This window comes from Carlito syrichta, unplaced genomic scaffold, assembly GCF_000164805.1.
Source record: "Carlito syrichta isolate Samal-C Ts95f unplaced genomic scaffold, Tarsius_syrichta-2.0.1 Scaffold99398, whole genome shotgun sequence".
Lineage (NCBI taxonomy): Eukaryota > Metazoa > Chordata > Mammalia > Primates > Tarsiidae > Carlito > Carlito syrichta.
Genome location: NW_007043494.1, coordinates 131,730 through 146,194, shown reverse-complemented (window position 1 = coordinate 146,194; position 14,465 = coordinate 131,730).

Genomic DNA, 14,465 nt, shown 5'->3' with positions numbered 1-14,465 from the left:
CTTTCCCACGTCTTTGCGCCCTCAGCCCCAAGCCACCCGCCCCATCACTCTCACTCTCCATGCCTGGCCGCTGGTGGCTGTGACTGCGGGTGAGGAGGGTGCCTCCGAGAGCAGGAGGGCTGGAGGGGGCTGGGCTGCGAGGCTGTTGCCGCTTGGTTTCCCCCAGCCCCAGAAATAGCGAGGCCGACTTCCGCTGGGCAGGGCTCTGCAAGCCACCGACCACACGCCGGATGAGACCAGTGTGAAGTTGTGTCACGCGTCCCGTCAGCTGCCTTTGGAGACAGCCCTGAGCGTCTGAGAGCCTCCGGAAGGGAGGAGGGAGGGCATGGGCAGGTACCTCCATACCTGGGGTAGCTGTTTCCAAACACCGAGGCCAAGGAGAGATCAGGAGAGCTCAGTAGCGGGCCAGCGTGCTCACCTGCGCATGGGAGAGAGATGCCAGCCAACACCAGTAGGAGGGCGAGGGGACCCTCTGGCAGTGGCGTGACTCCGCCTCCCGGTTCACACACGCTCACTAGTGAGCACCTACTGAGTGCTGAGCACCTACTGTGTGCCGGGCACCATGTGTGGTGCTGCAGATTCGGGGGCACCTGGACTCCACTCCTGGGCTCAGCGCTGCCACTGCCACAGAAGTCATTTTGTGGGTCACGCCTGCAATCCCAGCACTTCGGGAGACCAAGGGGGAAGGATCGCTTGAGCCCAGGAGTTCAAAACCTGCCCTGGCAACATAATGAGAGGACCGCATCTCTACAAAAAAAATTAAAAAGTTAGGCAGGCGTGAGCCGCGGCGCCCGGCCCTGGTCAATGTTGTATACTGAGACCTAGGTAAGCCTGGCAGCTGGCGGGCACTTGTGCTCCAGCTGGTGAGTGGATGAGCATGCAACGCCTTTGTCCCCCGCGCTGTTGTGAGCTGCTGAGGACGGGCCCTCGTCTGCGGGCTGCCACGTCTCTGATGCCCCTCCTTCACTCGGCTTACCTTGCTTGCCGGGCTGGTTCAGAGAACAGCTTTGGAATCCCTGGCTGGTCATCCCTGCTCAGTCCTCTGTATCTCTGTGAGCAGCAATTCTCTTAGCCTTCCCGTGACTCAGTTTCTTCACCTGCAAAATTATGATTGCAGTACACACTTCATTGGGGTTTTGCGAGGACCAGAGAGAACACTCTTCGTAAGCTCACGGGACAAGTCTGACATGAAGGATGATCCCAGGAATCTATCTGCCAAGGAGCAACTTGACCTCTAACGCCTCCAGGAAGCCCTCCATGCAGAGCCCCACCCTGATTTCTTCTTTGCCTAATCCGATCTCAGTCTTGGTCAGCCCCTCTCTGTGTTCACTTGGACGTCCAGGAGCAGTGGTCCTCGGAGGAGGGCTGTCTTGGGATGGGGTGTCTTTCTCTGGGACAGCAAATATCCGGCATGTGTGCCGACGAATCCCCATCCCGTGGCCCCAGGAGATACGGGTGTCCTGTGAGGCGCCTCGACCCCCAAAACTGGGTCCAGGCTCCTGTGCTTCTCAACATACAGTGCTTTGGACAGTGTCTACTCACGTACCCACCAATGTGTGTCACTTACTGGGCACTGGAACCTCCCAGGAAGCCCCCCTTGGCCAGTGTTGAGGCGACAGAACCTCGGCGGTCTTGCCCCTGCACTTGGGAGATGTACCCCTTCGTGGAGAAGACAGACGATGCACGCACACGTCAGTCAGAAAATGCAGGCGGTGATGAGTGCAGCATGGAGAGAAGAGAGCGGCGTGGCGAGGCCTGGCAGGAAGCTGCTTAGATGTGGTGTCGGGACAGACCTCCTGAGGCCCAGAGAGCCTGAGGCTGTGGGCTCGCTCCGGGCCTAAGGATGCGTCCTGTCAATGTGCAAACACGGGACTCTTGGGAGGCATCAGCACGTGGCCAAGGCGAGGCCAGAGAGTCGGAAGACCTGCGTTTGAGCTCCTTCTCCTACACTGAGCGGTTGTGTGACCCTGGGCAAGAGACTGCCCCTCTCTGACCCTCGGTGTCTTTCTCTGTAAATAGGAATACTGCTTCCACTGATCTCAGCAGCCTGTCAGGACTAAACGCCGGAAAGCATAGAATGGCCCGGCGCGTGGAGAGCGTTCAGTGAAAGGGCGCTATTTTCACAGCAGGCCCATCGGTCCACAGCTGTCCTCTGTTTGGATCACTCCAAAGACAAATCCGACGAATGCCGCTGGCTGGGTCATAGGCCCCTGTGTGTGTTGGCTTTTGCCCGAAGAAACTCTTCCTCCTGAAAAGTACATTCTCAGGAAGCCTTCTCGTGAGCCAGGATCCGGGAGTCTAAGGCCCGAGGCCCTGCGGCCTCCAGCTTAGCTGGGCTAAGGTTCGGACGCCCTCACCTCATTTTGTTCCTGTCAAGTGGGAACCTGGCCACCTGCCCTTCCTTGTCGCAGGGCTCCTCTCTTTTTTTTTGAGTTGAAGTCTCACTCTATCACCCTGGCTAGGCTGGAGTGCAGTGGCACATTCACGGCCACCCCAGCGTCGACCTGCTGGGCTCTGGCAATCCTTCCACCTCAGCCTTCCAAGTAGCCAGAACTACAGGTGTGTGCTACCACGCCCGGCTAATTTTTGATTTATTGTAGAGACGAGGTCTCGCCAAGTTCCCCGGGTTGGTCTCGAACCCCCGGGTTCAGGCAGTCCTCTCCCCTCCCAAAGTGCTGGGATTACTGGCTGAGCCACCGAGCCCAGCCTATGCAGGGCTCCTCTCAAAGGGATGAGGGATTTGCCAGGCGTGGGGCTCAGGCCAGCCAGTGTACCCCGTGGAAAGGCCATGCCGCAGGCAGGGCTGCCCCAACCCCCAGCCCCGTGCACTGGGACACGGGGCCGCTCCTTCAGTGCCTGCCGGGCCAGCACATGGAGCAGGAAGACAAATGGGCAGGAAGCAGCCTCTTCACCAGCTGAAAAACCGTTAGACTCCATCCCTGGCCCCGGCCAGCGCCCGCGGGCCCCACCCGCGCTATCAGGGACCCTCGCCTGCTATCGGAAGGCCCCGGGTTCTTTCCCTGGTTTATCAGGGACCCGTGGAAACATTGCTCTCGCTGGAGATAAGGACGCCCGACTCTCCCTCCGATCCAGCTGCCGACACCAGACGGTTTCCCTCCTTTTCCAGTAACGAGTGCTCAGAAGGAAGACATTTTCCAGCCTGGACTTGAAATAGCTGCTGGAGAGGCAGGTAAGATGGGTTCAATGGAGTCGTCTTTCATTCACCCCTTCCTTCATGGATTTTTATTCTGTGCGTGCCACATGCTGGGCCATTGGATTCAGCTCTGAGCGGGAGGGGCCAGGCTTGGGGAAGCCAGGCCCTAGGCGACACGCACGAAAGGTAGGGTGAGCAGATTGCAGCCTGGACTCAGGGGTTGCGTGTGGCTCTGAGCCGGGGGAGGGGAGAACATGGATGAGAACCTTCCAGACCTGGCCCTCCCCCCAGGTGGTATCTTCAGGGTTACAGAAACGTCCCAGGTGTTCCATGCCGGTGCTGCTTCCCGTGCAAGTCAGGGCAGCTCGGTCCTGGGGGAGGCCAGTGTGGAAATGACCGGGAAGCCGGGATAGACTGCTGAGACCCCCATCAGGGCGCAGTCCACTTTGCAGAAGTTGCCAGACAAAAGATGTCTCCAGATGGAGGGCCACGCAGGAAACACAATGGAATGTTTTAGAATAGCTCTTCCCGTGCGAGATAAGACCTGGGCGGCCTCTGCAACCCGGCAGAGGCTGAGCTCGGAGTGTGGGAGAGCTGTGGCTCACGGACAGCCTGGAGCTGCTGGACAGAGCTGTGGCTGCAGGCGTTAGGATGCTCTGCTTGGCAGGACTCAGTGGCTCTGCCTGTCATCCCAGCACCCTGGGAGGCCGAGGCGAATGAATTGCCTGAGCCCGTGGGTTCGAGACCAGCCTGGGCAACTTGGCAAGACCTTGTCTCTACAATAAATCAAAAGTAGATGGGTGTGATAGCGCGCATCTGTAGTTCTGGCTACTTGGAAGGCTGAGGCGCACGGTTTGCCAGAGCCCAGCAGGTCAGCGCTGGGGTGGCCGTGAGTGTGCCATGGCACTCCAGCCTGGGCAACGGAGTGAGACTCCAACCCAAAAAAAAAATGCTCTGTTCATATCGGGAAACCCCACCCCCCACCCAGCAGAGCCGGTGCCTGCCCTGCCCGTACTCGTGGGCCTTCAGAGGAGATGGCGGGCACCTGGAAGCGGGTTGAGTTCCCCTAAGGATGTGACTCTACACGGTAACACACGGTACCTCTGGAAGTCGGGGACCGGCACCGTTCACAGGGGCTCACGCGGGCACGGGCCACCACTGGGGACCAGACGGTGTCTCGGAGCTTGTGGGACTGGTTTCATCTGGGGTTGTCCGATGGGCCCAAGGGTGAACTGGGAAGGTTGAGAGCCCCAGGAGCAATAAGTGAAATTCTCCGTGGAAGAGCAGAGGCGAGCGACCGGCTCTAACTCCTGCCAGTCACTCTAACTCCTGTGTGTGCGTCAAAATGCACACATCATGCAATGTGCCTCTGAGCCACTCCCCAGTGTACCATTCAGGGCACCATGGCTGGGCAGCCACCTGCCACCCAGCTCCAGTGCCTTCTCCAGCTCACACGCTGCGCCCGTCAGATAGTCACCCACCTCAGCCGCAGGCAGCCACAGTCCACCTCCCGTCTCTGAATCTGCCTGCTTTGATGACCATGACTCTGTTAGTGGGACCCTACAGTCTTTGTCCTCTTGCCACTGGCCTATTTCATGGAGCATGACGGCTTCAGGGTTCATCCACGTGGTGGCACGAGTCAGTTTCCTTTCTCTTTAAGATGGAGGAATCGCCCCTTGGATGTGTACACCGCTTTTCAAAAAGTCCATCTGGGTGGCCTCCACCTTTTGGCTATTGTGAACGGCACTGTGGTGAATATGGGAGTTCCTGTTTCCTTTTCTTTATTTTTTTGAGGTGGGATCTCACTCGTTGCTCAGGTTGGAGAGCAGTGGCACACTCAGCCACCTCAGTGTCAATCTGCTAGGCTCTGGAGATCCTTCCAAGTAGCTGGAACCACAGGTGCATGCTACCATGCCCGACTAAGTTTTGATTTATTGTAGAGACAAGGTCTCGCCAAGTCGCCCGGGCTAGTCTTGAACCCCTGGGCCCAGGCAGTCCACCCACCTTGGCCTCCCAAAGTGCTGGGATGACAGGCTGAGCCACAGAGCTCAGTCTTTTTTTTTTGAGTCAGAGTCTCACTCTGTCATCCAGGCTGGAGTGCAGGAACATGCTCATGGCCATTGCAGCCTCGATCCGCTGGGCTCAGGCGATCCTTCTGACTCAGCTTTCCAAGTAGCTGGAACTACAGGCACACATCACCATGTCCCGGCTAATTTTGTGATATGTGTAGAGGCGAGGTCTCACCAAGTTGCCCGGGCTGGTCTCGAACCCACGGGCTCAGGCAATCTTCTCACCTCTGCCTCCCAAAGTGCTGGGGATGACAGGCTGAGCCACCATGCCCGGCCTCCTGTTTTCAGTTTCTCTGGGCATACTCCCAGAAGTGGAATTGCAGGATCACAAGATCATTTTATTTTTAATTTTTGAGGATGTGCTGCCTTTTTTTCCACAATGGCCACACCATTGCACACTCCCGCCAGCAAGGGACAAGCGTTCCAACTTCTCCAACCTCCTCAGCACTTGCTGCTCTTGTTACTATTATTAATCCTGACCATTCTGAGGGTGTGCGGAGGAGACTCGTGGTGGTTTCAGTTTGCATCTCTAGTGACTGGTAATGCTCAGTTTTTCCCATGCGTGTGGTCATCCGTTGTCTTCTTTGGAGAGATGACTGTTCAGGTCCTTCGCCCATTTTTGACCAGGTTGTGTATTTGTCTTGCTGTCGAGCTGTAGCGGTTCTTTGTGTGTCCTGGCTCTTAAGCCCGCCAGACACATGGCTTGGGAGTACCCTTCCTCCCTCTCTGGGCCACCTGTGTGCCCCGTGGGCAGGGTCCTTGGAGGCACGACTGTTGTGCTTTTAATGCATTTCATGGAGGCCAGTTTATCTGTTTTTAATTTTGTGGCCTGTGCCTGTAGTGTTCTATTCAGGAAACCCTGCAAAATCCACTGTCATGAAGCTCGACCCTACATCTTCTTCTAAGCGTTTTATGACTTTAGTTACGATAGGTTGTAAGAGGTCTGTGGCCCATGGTGGGTAGGCCGCCTTCAGCGCTGATTGGGGAGACCTTCCTCCCCTGTGCAAGGCCCCTCGGGCCTGTGTGAATTCAGTGTGAATCCAGGGATCGGACAGTTGATAAGGCGCATGTGGGTCTCTGCAGGCTTTGGTCAAAAGGAATGAGCGAGTGTCTCCAAGCTTATCTCCTGGGGCCAGTGAAAATGAAAGCCATGGTCCCTCCTCTCCAGAAACTTGAAGCAAGATGCCCCTAGGGTGGCAGGGTGCTGGCTGCCCTCGCCAAGGTCACTGCACTGCAAGGCATGGCAGGGGCCCTCACCGGGAACTCCAGGAAGTCAGGACAAGACCTCCACGAACTTCAGGGGGCAGAGACAGCCTCAGGGTCAAGGTGTGGCTGGTTCTGGGCCTGGGTCCACGGTCATGGCTTGGGCGGGCAGAGGGGACTGGAGAGGATTGTGTAGCAGCTGCAGGCATCACTGCCGCTGACTGAGCACTTACTGTGTGCAAGTACGGTGTATCGCCCACTGTATACATTATCTCAGCAGCTCCTCTACGCCTCACAGCTATCGTGTTTTTGTCGTGGCAAGCACAGACGTGCAGAGATTTGCCCACAACGACCAGAGAGTAAGGCGTGAAGCAGAGCCTTGATGCAGGTGTATTTATCTGCAGCCTCTGCTCTGAATCACGCTGCAATTCTAGCCCTGAAGCTTTGAGATGGGACCAAGCAGACATCCCGACAGAGCGACATGTGAGACAGTGCCCAGGGATGGGCGCAAGCAGGGCAGCTGAGGTCGGAGAGGCGAGGGGGCCGAGGTAGGGGGGACGCTCCGGGTCTGGGGCTGCAGGCTGTGAGGCTGGGGCCATGGAGCGGCAGGGTCCCAGGGTGCCTGGAGCGATTCTGGCCTTGAGCTGCTGGAAGGACAGAGTCACACAGAGTTCAGCGCCATTTCCCAGCCCACCTCCTCCCTTGAGAAAACGAGAACGTCGTGGTATCAAGAGGGTGAGCGTCTTGCGCATGGCCATGGAAAGTAGGGAGCCACTGCGAATCCTTGAGCAGAATGCTGCCGGGGAAGATGCAGCGTTCCAGATTGGCTAGTTTGGTGGTGAGACACGGGGGGACTGGAGGAAGCAGAGACAACCGGCAGAAAGAAACTGGTGGCCCTTTCCCGGGTTTTGCTGGAGGACCTCTCCCTCAGCAACAGGCATGTCTCTGTTTTTTCCCTTATCTTTTTTCTCTCTTTTTTTTAGAGACAGGATCTCCTCACTCTGTCATCCAGGTTGGAGTGCAATGGCAGGATCATAGCTCACCGCAGCCTCAAACTCCTGGGCTCAAGTGATCCTGCTGTCTCAGCCTCCCGAGTAGCTGGGACTACAAGTGTGTGCCACCACACCTGGCTAATTTTTAATTTTTTGTGGGAACGAGGTCCTGCTATGCTGCCCAGGCTGGTCTCGAATCCCTGACCTCAAGCAATCCTCCCGCCTCGACCTCCCAGCGGGTATTTCTAGAGATCACCACAGATCAGCTTCCAGTTCCACTCCTTCTTTCTGAGGCGTGTTGCTTAGGAAGATGTGGAGACAGTTTGTGGGGACAAGTGACATCAGAAAGGTTAGAATCACCGTCCCTGCCAGGCTCCATGCCCTCAGCTCAGCACACAGTCTCCCGGCAGCCTCCCAGGAGCGGCCGGCTCACCCCCCACGCCCAGAAGTCCCGCATGGGTGCAGTGTCTCAACCAGAGACCCCCGGGGAATCCCAGTGGGCAGATCATGCTGCCTCCTGATTGTGAGGCTGGGCCAGGCCTCTGTGGACCTGCCCTGCCTGCAGGAAGCCGGCCCCAGTCCGCTGGGGTGGAGCCTTCATGGAACAGACCTCCAGCCACACCCCACCATCCTGCAGGCAGCCCCGCCCTGCTGCCCCCCCACCTAGCCCTCTAAGAGCCGCTGTCTACGGGGGCACCCACTCTGGGCTGAGCCCGCACTCCGAGTCTGGTGAGCGCGATCTCCCGTTACTCTTACAGCCCTGTTTCTCACGTGAGGAAACTGAGGCTCGGGGCTGGGGAATCATTTGCCGAAACCGCATAGCTCCAGTCGCCAGGACTCAGACAGGAGTCTGTTCCTCTCCAAAACCTGTGCTTCCAACCACACGGCAGACTTGGCACTGGGGTCCTCGAGGCCATGACCCTGCCATGGACCGTCACGTGGCCCTCCTGCTTCCCAACCCCATCTGTGTCTCCCGGCTCCTGGGAGCCGAAAGCTCCATCTCCTTCCCAAGCCCAGCTCTTGGGCCCAGCTCTGAACAGCATCCGGACCTTTCTTCTCCCAGAGGTGACCCTCGAGGGAAATGCAGGGCCGCGAGGCTCGGTCTGCACCCCAGCCCCCAGAGCACTCGCAGGTGCCGTCCAGCAGTCCCTCTTCCCGCCCAGAAGGCCGGGGTTCCAGGTGCTCACGGCGTGCCTGGGAGGAGTGGGTGGGAAGGAGTCTCTGCCCTCCCAGTGCTACCACTGCAGCTGGGAGAGGCCGGAACCAAACAAAAACCCACAGACGACAGCCACAGCAACACCAGGAGGAAAAACACTCAGGAGGCGGGGCTGGGAAGGACGAGACGCTTGAACAGAGGCCCACGTGGGGTGAGAGGCGCATGGGAGCCATGGGCGACCAGGGAGAGAGAGAGCGTCTCTGGCAGGGAGAGAAGCACGTGCGAGTGCCTCCGCAGGGTCCAGCCTGGCTTGTTGTGAGGAGCAGGAAGAAGGTCACGTGGTCCATACAGAGAGCAGGGTCAGGGAGGCGAGGCCCGTGCTGCAGGCTGGACAGAGGGGAGCGGAGGCTGATCACGGGACCTTTCAGGTGAGGAGCTGAGACCTGAGGCGTGCTGTTCCAGGTCCCCGGTACTGTGGCTTGTGTCGGGCCTCTGAGCGGCCACAGAGAGAGAGGCACGGACTCGGCACTGGACAGCTCAGGGAGGCGGCTAGACACCCGCCCAGGACTCAGAGCGGCAAGCAGGTGGGGCCAGGGCCCGAGAGAAGGTAGGGAAGGTGTGGCAGGCTGAGACGAAAGATGGAGCTACTGACTGCGCGTCTTATCGGTCTCGGCCATTAAGGGGTTTGAATGATCAGTGGGCGTTCAAGTATTGTAAACCTGGAATCTCTCTCTCTCTCTCTCTCTCTCTCTCTCTCTCTTTTTGAGTTGGGATTTCACTCTGTTGCCCAGGCTGGAGTGCAGGGGCATAATCACACTACTGCAGCCTCGACCTCCTGGGCTCAGGCGATCCTCCTATCTTAGCCTCCTGAGTGACTGCACCTACAGGTGTGAGCCACCACACCTGGATAACGTTTTGATATTTTGTAGAGACGAGTTCTTACTATATTGCTCAGGTTGGTCTCGACGCTCAGAGATCGGCCTCCCAAAGTGCTGGAATGACCGGTGTGGGCCACCGCGCCTGGCCTAGACTCTCTGCATGTGCACCGTTTTCTCCAGAAGCATGCTGGGTGCCGGTTTTCTCCAGGGCACTTCATAGTCTTCGTTCCTTGGGACCTCACGGTAGGGCCAAGGCGCCCTGAATAGCCCACTTGATGGCTGTGGGGACTCCCGCCCAGAGAGGCTGGGCCAAGGCCGCTACACACAAACCCATCGTGCTGGGAGCTGGGTGGGCCAGGCCCTCCAGGGAGGCACCATCACGCTCCTCCCACTCGGGAACCAGCTGGGAGACCCCATGTCCCAGGCCCCTTCCTGAGAACCCGCACAAGCATGACTCTGGATCTCCGGAGGAACGGGGCTGTGGGTTTCTCCCTCAGCACTGGGGTGGCCTCATCTCTAGTCATGAGTGGCGGAGTGGATGTTGCTGGAAGGGAGAGAGTCGGACGAGGTGACTCGGGGCGCGGCCAGTGCAGGCTGATTGGGCGGAAGTGCAGTCGCAGGGCTCTGGCTGGAGATGGGGCTTCCGGGCCTGCGGGAAACTCAGCTCTCGCTCAGTGCCATCTCAGCATGCTGGCAGGTGCACTCTTGGGAAGTCACTGTGTCCTGCTACAGGCGACTGCTTCTGAAGTCGAGGTGGTGGCCGCGGCTGCCACGGCCTAACATGTGCCAGGCGCCCGCCCTGGGTCCGGCGTGGCATCCGCACCATCCCACAAGTCCTCCCGTGAGGGGAGCAGGCACACCAGTGGCCTCATCCCGTCCCACCACCTCCACCGAGAGGCAAAGAAACAGGTTCAGAGAAGGGAAGTCACTTCCCCAAGTCACACGGCCAGGAGGTGGCTGTGCCGTGTCTCACCCCCATGCCCACTCTTCCAAGACTCAGTCCACGGGGATTTTTAAAAGGGTTAGCTGGGGCTCTTTCCTACTGTATAGAAAACCCAGTTTATTGAGCACGGTGACCAACGGTCTAAGATTCTGTGCAGACACATCTGTCCGAGGGTGCCAAAGTGTTCGGAAGTGAGTCTAAGCCCTGGGGCTGGTGGCCACCGAATGGTTTAAAGAATTTGGTGCGAGCTGAAGCCACATTAAGGTAGATCTTCATTTTCACGCCTATCAATGTCACGAGTGATGATGTCACAAGTGACGCGACATGTTGCAACTTGGCTTCTAATGGTTGAAAATCAGAGAAGGGAATTGTCATTGCCTGCATCTTTCCCCTGGTATCTGCATTTCCATTTCTATCAACTCCATTTCAGCCTTAGTCACCAAACTGCTCTCCCTGGAAAACAATTGTGCACGTAATGGGCAGAAAGCAAGGCAAAGCCCATGGGAGGGAATGATCCGTGGGGTCAGACCCGGCCAATGCATGCTCCTTCAGGAAGGAGAGCCTGGACAATGTCTACCTTTTAGGACATTTAGCACCTGCAAGGAGGTGGGGAAGGGAGAAGGAATTCTTTCAGTCCCGGGGCCGGACTGGGACCAGATTTCCTCCAGTTGTGAGAACCATTTTACACGTTCAAACCCCCTCCTAGGGCTGCCTCGCCACTGCACGCTGTTCTGGTTGTTGGGGGGATACGGTAAGGTCATGATTGCTTTAAAACACATCTTGAGACTTGATTCTGAATGCTAAACTTAAATTTGAGCCATTTAATTGCCTGCTGAATAGGAATGAAATCCCACCGGTAGGCAGTTCCTTCTGACAACCACCGTGTGTGAAATTGAAATCTTAAGATACCATTTCAAATATTCTCCTTCACGGAGGAAGTCCTCCCCAAAGAGTTGTGACAGATAAGAAACTGACCCCAAGCCACCCGCAGCCATCTCTCTTTTTCTGCACACTCAGGCCACGGCGGCAGCACATTATTACAAGGAAACCGGGTGCCCCAAAGTCGGCCGGGCTGGGGTTCCCTCTTGGAGTCCAAGGATACATTATCTAACAACTGGCTTGAGCCCCATGCAGAGCTGAAGCAAGGGAGGCAGTGATTTAGCAGACTAAACGAACACCAGTAGAACATACCAGCTAGTCACCAAGGTGGTGACTGTGTTTTGCTTAGGAGCAGAAGCGGGTGGGATGAAGGAGTCCTGGTCCATTTACCTTTTAGGCGGGTCTCGAATTCCTGGGCTCAAGTCATCTTCCCACCTCGGCCTCCCAAAGTGCTGGGATTACCAGCATGAGCCACCACACCCTGCTGCACCCTCTGTCTGCTTTTTAAAAACAGGAAATAGATTTTTAATCTGGGGTGTAAGTTCTTGTTTTAAACCCCCATTTTACCTTTGAGTTTAATTTCTTTTTTGTTTGTAAATTTTTTCTTCTTTTTTTTTGTATTTTATCTCAAAGATGTGGTGTGCAATTCAGGATTAGACATACAAGTGTTCCTTGTACAGGTAAAGTTTAGGCCTCTCTTTGGTCCCCACTTTGCCTAGTTTGAGATCAGGGACCCTTACTGATGTGTGTCCCTGCCCCCCACCCCAGCAGTATCCTGCTACTGGCAATCCCTTTCTTAAAGTATTATGGTAGATGTTTAGGGTCCGCTTATGAGTGAGAGCATGTGCTACTTACTCTGTTCTTTGTTTCTGTGATAGATCACTGAGTATGATGGACTCTAAATCCATCCAAGTTGCTGTGAAGTCCATACATTTGTCCTTCTTTGTGGCTGCGCAATGTCACATTGTGTATATGTACCACATTGTTTTTATCCAGCCCAGTTTTGATAGGCAGCATGTTTGGTTCCATGTTTTGCTGTTGTGAATAGTGCTGCGTTAAACATGTGTGTGCAGGTATCTTTTTTGTAGTAAATTTAATTTCAAGTTCTTTTAAAATTATCTCAGTGGTGTGTGTGCGTGTGTGTGTGTGTGTGTGTGTGTGTGTGTGTGTGTGTGACGGTCTCACTCTGTCACCAGGCTGGAGTGCAGTGGCATGCTCACTGCAGCCTCAACCTGCTACACTCAGCCAGTCCTCGTGCCTCAACCTCCCAAGTAGCTGGGACTACAGGTGCATACCACCACATTCAGCTAACCTTTTTGATTTTTTGTAGAGACGAGTTCTCGCTGTGTTGCCCAGGCTGGTCTCGAATTCCTGGGCTCAAGCAATCCTCCCGCCTCAGCCTCCCAAAATGCTAGGATGACAGGCGTGAGGCACCCCACCTGGGCTGATGTCTTTTGCTATAATGGCCACCATTTATGAGCGCTTACTGTATGCCAGGTGCTTTCCTGTAGCCAGCCTCATTCCTATGGTTCTCGATTCCACAGAGCCCGTGTGCCAGCCTTTGCATGCATTAACTCATCAAATCCTCAAAACGGCCTCACGGTCAGTCCTGTCCCCCATGCAGCAACCAGTATTCACACAGGTGGTCAAGGGTGGGTTTGCATCCAGGCAGGTCAGCCCTGGGGCCACTTCCCAGTGCTGTCCCAAGGATGGAGTTGCTTCTGAAGGCCTCCAGACCCACAGGTCAGTAGAGGCTGGACCAGCCCCAGGCAGCCGGGCTCCCCAGTCCTGCATGCAACCACCACCGGGGCCTGTTAGAAGCTGCCAACCTGTGCATCACAACCTCTGCGTTTACTTTCATTTCCAGGAGAGAGGTGGGTTACCTAGTCACCACACCGCTCAGACTTGCCTGGAAACTGTAGGATGTTTTAAAATTAAAAACAAGGGTCTGATCAAGGAAATGGTCTTTGTGCTGCTCTTGACTTTGACAAGCATACAGGGAGGGACATTGCAGTCAAATCCATTAGGGACCCACGCCTTGGGACACAGGGACAAGAGCATGTGGACAACGGTGAACCCTGGGACAGTCAGTGAGGATTTGGCTCTGGACAGGGAAATGGAGCATCCCGGCTACGTTTCTGGCCCCAGCAGCCCTTCAGGGGGGCCTCAACCAGGCCCTCGGCAACATCCTTACAGTGGGAACAAAGGCTGGGCGCCGCGGCTCATGCCTGTAATCCAGCATTCTGGAGGCCCAGGAGGGAGGATGGCTTGAGCCCAGGAGTTCGAGACCAGCTTGGGCAACACAGGAGGGCTTGTCTCTACAAAAAATAAAAGAAAAAATTAGCCGGGTGTGGTGGTGCACACCGGTAGTCCCAGCTACTCAGGAGGCGGAGGTGGGAGGATCCTCGGAGCCCAGAAGGTAGAGGCTGTGGTGAGCTGTGATGTGATGGTGTCACTGCACTCCAGCCTGGGGGACAGAGTGAGAGCCCGACTAAAAAATGACATACATAAAAGGGGAACCACAGGCGTGTGAAACTCCAGATTGGCGAGGCCGGGGGTAGTTTCCTGCTCCTGACGGCAGCGCACACACGGGCCCCTGGCCGCGCCTGGGAACGAGGCCTCTTCCAGGGAGTTTCTCTCCAGCGAGGGCCGACCAAGCCCCTTCCCTCTGCGTCCCTCCGTCTTCCCAGAACGAGGTCAGTTGGAGGGGAAGCCCGGGCCCGTCCAGTCCGCCTCCGGCTCCTTGCCTGACCCTGGCGAAATCGACTCCCAAGCACCGTTCCGCGGCCGGAAAAGCCCTCCGCGGGGGGCGCCCGGCGCGTGGGGGCGCGGGCGCTGGCTGGGGGCTGCGGGGCGGGGCTCCCGGCAGGTGGGCCGCAGCCCCGCCCGCCAGGCCGCTCCCGGCGCTCCCCGGGGCCAGCGCCCGACGCCGCCGGGGCCTCTCCAGGAGCCCCCGCGCGGACGCGGGACCCGAACCCGGACAGGCGCCCGGGACGCGCGTCTCCGCAGGTGCCGAGTTACAGGCTCGTCTGTTCCTGCCCGCCGGAGCCGCTCGCGGGCCGCTTTCGGCCTCGGTGGCCGCACAGGGCCGGCGGCCGCCGGGAGCGCGCGGGACGCCCCGGGCGGCCCCGTCCGACGCCGGCCCCTTTAAGAAGCCGCGCCGGTCCTGCCGCCGCGGGCGCCGCTGATCC